The following is a 5,888-nucleotide window of genomic DNA, read 5'->3' as shown; positions in this document are numbered from 1 at the left end:
TTCTTCACATTTTACCCCTTAACATCATTCTCCCCTTCTTCACACATTCTTATAACTTCATTCTTTTAACTTCACATTCTCCCCTTTAACTTCACATTCACCCCTTTAACTTCACATTCACCCCCTTAACTTCACATTCACCCCCTTAACATCACATTCTCCCCTTTAACTTCACATTCACCCCCTTAACTTCACATTCACCCCTTTAACTTCACATTTACCCCTTAACATCACATTCTCCCCTTTAACTTCACATTCACCCCCTTAACATCACATTCTCCCCTTTAACTTCACATTCACCCTTTAAACATCACATTCTCCCCTTTAACTTCACATACACCCCTTTAACTTCACATTCACCCCTTTAACTTCACATTTACCCCCTAACCTTCACATTCCCTTAAGAATTTGCTCATGATTCACTGCGACACAAAGTAGGAGATCTTCAGCTTTCTTGAAAATGAGCTTTGCATATTGGAGCATATTGTCGAGGGTAGGAGGGAGGCTGTTGGCTCCGTCCATCACCTACCCTCGAGTGCTGACGTCTGGTTGTTGTTGCTGTCCTAGTTAGAATCTTGGGATCACCTGAAGATTCGACACCCTCGCCCTATCGTTACTATATATACACTACCTGTTTTATTCACCTGAAGATTCGACATCCTCGCTACTTACCTGTTTACTTCACCTAATGATTAACCTCCATTTTGCTATTTGGAGGGGCTTGGGTAGGGCAGGTTAGAATTGGTTTGTTAGTTTAGCGTTGTGTTAGGTTTGGTTTGGTTAGAATTGGGTAGGTTTGGTTAGCGTTGGGTTAGGCTTGGTTTGGTTAGGTTAAGTTAGGTTAGTGTTACGGTGGTTAATCTTCAGGTGTAAGCTGGTGGAGAGCGAACATTCAGGTGGTCAGTACAGGTGTGTAGTGGGAGGTGTAACACTTCTATATAAACCCAATATTGATACAAGTTTAAATCATTCCATTAAGACAATTTTACCTCACTAACACCTAACCTAACCAAATTTAACCTAAGCTAACCTAAGCTAACCTAACCTAACTTATGAATGTACACACATGCAATTATCTTGGGCCTTAAATTGGAAATATATTTTTTTTTGCCGTCTGTTATGCAAATTCATATTGTCGTGGTCTGAAATTGTTTTTGTTAGGTACGTTACAAACTGAAAGTCTCGGAACTGTAACCACCATTACCTGGAATTATTTTGGCTGTAACTTACCTGTAATTGAAGTTTTGTATCAACATAATATTCAGCACCTGTAATTTAGCCGAGTTGTATCCACGAAGTGTCGCCTCGTAATGTTATGAGTTTTATTGTTTGGAGAATACTAAAGTCGTGTGTGTGTGTGTGTGTGTGTGTGTAACTGAAATGAAACATGTAAATAATGAAGAACAAGAAGAAGTCTACACTCGCTGAACTATTCATCAGAAGAATATAATGTCCTACCTTTAAGTGATGATGATGATGATGATGATGATGATGATGATGATGGCGTTAACGAATCAATTTTATATTTATGATTTAATTAACTGCTTAAAAAAATCTTGTGTTATGATTTAGACCAGACCGTACTTGTCCTTAACGTGTATCAGGTGACAGTATGGAGACGAACACACAGATGTAAATAAAATATATATAAGACAATATCCCCCCCAACCCCTCCCCTTCCCCCTTCCTTCCCCCTCCCCTTCCCTCCCTTCCCTTCTCCTCCTTCCCCAACCCCTCCTTCCTTCCCAACCCCTACCCCCTTCCCCAACCCCTCCCTTCCCCTTCCACTTCCTTCATCATCCTCACTCCCCCCTCCGCCCTCCCCCTCCCCTCCGCCCATTCTCATCTCATTCTCCCTCCACCCTCTGTCTCCTCCCCTCCCTTTCTTATACGACCCTCAAGTAGATGTCATATAATGTCAAAAGTGTCCAGGAAACTTTGTCCATAACTGTACAATAATTAGACATTACCCTCACCTTCAGGGCACAAGTGGCCATAACCCCAGTTGACCCCCCCCCACACACACACACCCAGGGTTATCATAAACACAGGAATGAGAGAGCAAAGTGTGTGTGTGTGTGTGTGTGTGTGTGTGTGTGTGTGTGTGTGTGTGTGTGTGTGTGTGTGTGTGTGTGTGTGTGTGTGTAACCAACCTGATTTGTTTACCTGCGCTCCACCCACCATCAACCACCACCACCAGCACCATCAACCACCATCAACCACCACCAACCACCACCATCCTCAGTTGCATGACAGCATTTCAGCCATTTATTACAACGTTCAAGTGCTTTAGATCTCCGGGGAAATATGTAAAATGAGGAACCTCTCATCTGGTGTGTATGTGTGTGTGTGTGTGTGTGTATCATGGCCACAACAACTCGCTGCCTCGAGATATTTGCAGCTTGATTTTGAGGAGGTGTGGTTAAGTCGTCAGGTTGGTCGCTAGTGGTATGTCAACCGGGTATGTGGGTGGGGCAAGAGGGAGGAGACGTGTGTGTGTGTGTGTGTGTGTGTGTGTGTGTGTGTGTGTGTGTGTGTGTGTGTGTACCTTCGCCTAAAGCTGAACACATGAGACATCTCCCACACGAACACTTTCCTCATCTGTCTCAGGTAGAGTACAGACACCCGGAGATAACGTCATTGCGATAAACTCCTGTAGAAGCTGTGTGTGTGTGTGTGTGTGTGTGCCCTAGTCTATACCCACACACTCTAATAATACCCGCATACACCTCTTCAGTGTCAAGGATGAGTTGGCGGATTTTCTCAACTCTACTAATGACGAATATGAATATTTAACATGATGAAAAAAGTTAAAAAGTGGGTCATATTACTTGTAACCGCCTTCACTCCCTCCAGTTTGTGAAGTCAAGTACATATTTACACCTAGCTGGACTGAGAGTACCCGTGATATCGAACCAGTGACCCTTAGGACAAGAGGGGAGTACTGTATCCACTCCGCCACCGCATACCTGACCAAATCACCCGAATCATGAGTTTGTTTTGAGCTCACTTGACACCTTCGGGTAATATTGTCCTCGTCGGGTTCCTCTAAGGGTTGATCACTGGGGTCAGAGGTGGGGGTCGTATACAGAATCAGGTGAGCGAGGTTGTGGGCAGACGGGAGAATGTCTTATTAAACTGCATCTCTCTCTCTCTCTCTCTCTCTCTCTCTCTCTCTCTCTCTCTCTCTCTCTCTCTCTCTCTCTCTCTCTCTCGGAAACAATTGAACGTATACTAAAGCCAAGATGTAATTAGAGAAAGTTTAATTCGTGTTTGGTTTGGCTTGGCTTGGGGAGGTTAACTATGGCTAGGTTAGATTAGGTCAGGTCATGTAAGATCAGGTCAGGTTAAATTAGGTTTGCGTACGACAAGTTAAAAATATGTAAATATGTATTCGGATTTTAACATCACTAAATATGTACTAAATATGTACTCTGTTATACTACTTACACATATGGACCCAGATAGTTATATTCAGAGGGGTATTACAATCACCAATACTGTGTGTGTGTGTGTGTGACCTCTTAACATAACTGGTCCTATAGTTTAGTTTAGATGGAGGTGAAACTTGGCGGACAACATCAGTGGCGCTCGAAAAGATGTGTGTGTATGTTAGTCAGGTCACAAGGTCAAAGGTCAGGGTCAGAATGTTAGGGTTTATCCACGAACTTCCAGCAGGTGTTTTTGTGTTTATTCTTGATATATTTATAAACTTGTGTAAAATTCTGGCTTTATACATAATGCAACGTATATCATACATATTATATAGCGCACATGTATACTATCTACACTGATTAAATATATATACATTGTTTATACCAGTTGTGTGTATGGAAGGTCTAACAGTATGATTACTTTTGTCTATATTGATAAAAATTATTATTATTATTATTATTATTATTATTATTATTATTATTATTATTATTATTATTATTATTATTATTATTATTATTTTTATTATTATTATTATTATTATTATTATTATTATTATTATTTTATTATTATTATTATTATTATTATTATTATTATTATTATTATTATTATTATTATTATTATTATTATTATTATTATTATTATTATATTTTATTATTATTATTTATTATTATTATTATTATTATTATTATTATTATTATTTTATTATTATTATTATTATTATTATTTTATTATTATTATTATTATTATTATTATTATTATTATTATTATTATTATTATTATTTTTATTATTATTATTATTATTATTATTATTATTATTATTATTATTATTATTATTATTATTATTATTATTACATTATTATTATTATTTTTATTATTATTATTTTATTATTATTATTATTATTAATTATTATTATTATTTTTATTATTATTATTATTAATTATTATTATTATTATTATTATTATTATTATTATTATTATTATTATTATTATTATTATTATTATTATTATTATTATTATTATTATTATTATTATTATTATTATTATTATTATTATTATTATTATTATTATTATTATTATTATTGTTAAAATATTTATAACCAGATGTACTAATAAATTATTTTTCTTTCTATTTTCAGATACGTGGAAAGAACTGAACCATACGAAACAACCACACGCTATATACATACACACAAACACACACATACCCACACGCACACAGTCCTAATGGCAGTGAGAGTGACCGCGCTTTTTATAATTTACACTGTGTACTTAGGAGTTACTGAACCCCGGTGTTGAAACTTGGTGTAATTGTGTGACCTTTTCAAGAGTGATAAGACGAAGTGCTTAAGACATTGGTAGTTCAAAGTACTTATTACGAGGTGGTGGTGTTGTTGTGTCGAGTGTTGCATTAATGTGTATTTTGTGGTGGTTAGCTTAAGTGTCTGAAAAAAAAAACTATTGGTTTTAAATAACTGTATAATAACGGTAAATTTTAATTGACTGAAAATTTTTAATTAAGTTCTAGTGTTGAAAATGGATTTGTAAATGTGTATAAACAAATAAACAATAATAATAATATAACAAGACTACATGGCTAGATAAACAAGTGTTAAGACAAGGAAAATAAGACCCCCCCCCCCCACCACCTCCCCCAGCATTATTTGCACACGTAAGAGGTGTCAAGGAGGACTATGATTTGCTGGACGGGTATGACGTCAGCGGCCTCAACCAGCCAATGGGCAGGGCGGTACCTTCTCCTTGTCTTCTGCTTGTGGCTCCAGGACGCGACGCCCCTCACCAGCGTCAAAAGTAAGTGTTCTTCAGCCTTCAGGGTCCACACAGCCCCTCGCCATGAATGTTCCTCGCGGCTCAAGATGTAAGAATGCACTTAAATAGTCGACTTAAGTTAAAACGCAAGAACAACGTCCAAAACTCCTATTAAATTAACGCAGAGACTTAACCTTAGCTTAGTCAAGATGCAAGAATTCACTGAACTGTTTCACCTAAGGTAAAACACGAAAATTTTAAAACTAGTGTTAAATTATTACTGAGATTCTCCATTAACTAGATAGATAGACAGACAGGTGGGAGTCTTTTAAGAAATAGTGTCCTTAAATCTGTACTTTGACTGGTGTAAACAGACATTGCCGCCATCTTACATCATCAGTTACGAGGAATATTTATCTTACGAACATTTTTTTTTTTTTTTTCTTAGAATCTGATCTTAATTTTATTCATTGTTTTTACTCTTGTTTTGATATTCTTCATGTCTTGTTATCATTGGATATAAACACCGTATATATGCTGCGACGTGTAGTGCTTATACAATGATTTTCAAATATATTAATGTGAGTTCATATATACTGTATAACGTGTGTGTGTGTGTGTGTGTGTGTGTGTGTGTGTGTGTGTGTGTGTGTGGTGTGTGTGTGTATAGTGATTTTGTATACAGA

At 36.6% G+C, this 5,888-nt stretch overlaps 1 long non-coding RNA gene across 1 annotated transcript in view; it reads left to right on the top strand.

Annotated features, from left to right (window-relative positions):
- The window catches only part of LOC121874022, a 143,299-nt gene extending 138,061 nt beyond the window's left edge, over positions 1 to 5,238 (top strand). Inside the window, exon 3 of the long non-coding RNA XR_006090333.1 lies at positions 4,572 to 5,238. This is a non-coding gene — a long non-coding RNA (uncharacterized LOC121874022). The remainder of the gene's footprint in view (positions 1 to 4,571) is intronic.
- The last annotated feature ends 650 nt before the right edge of the window (positions 5,239 to 5,888 follow it).

The sequence above is a fragment of the Homarus americanus genome, unplaced genomic scaffold (genome assembly GCF_018991925.1).
Source record: "Homarus americanus isolate GMGI-L3 unplaced genomic scaffold, GMGI_Hamer_2.0 scaffold25827, whole genome shotgun sequence".
Classification (NCBI taxonomy): domain Eukaryota; kingdom Metazoa; phylum Arthropoda; class Malacostraca; order Decapoda; family Nephropidae; genus Homarus; species Homarus americanus.
Note: the sequence above shows the minus strand (reverse complement) of the source record. Positions and strands in the feature narration are given on the sequence as shown.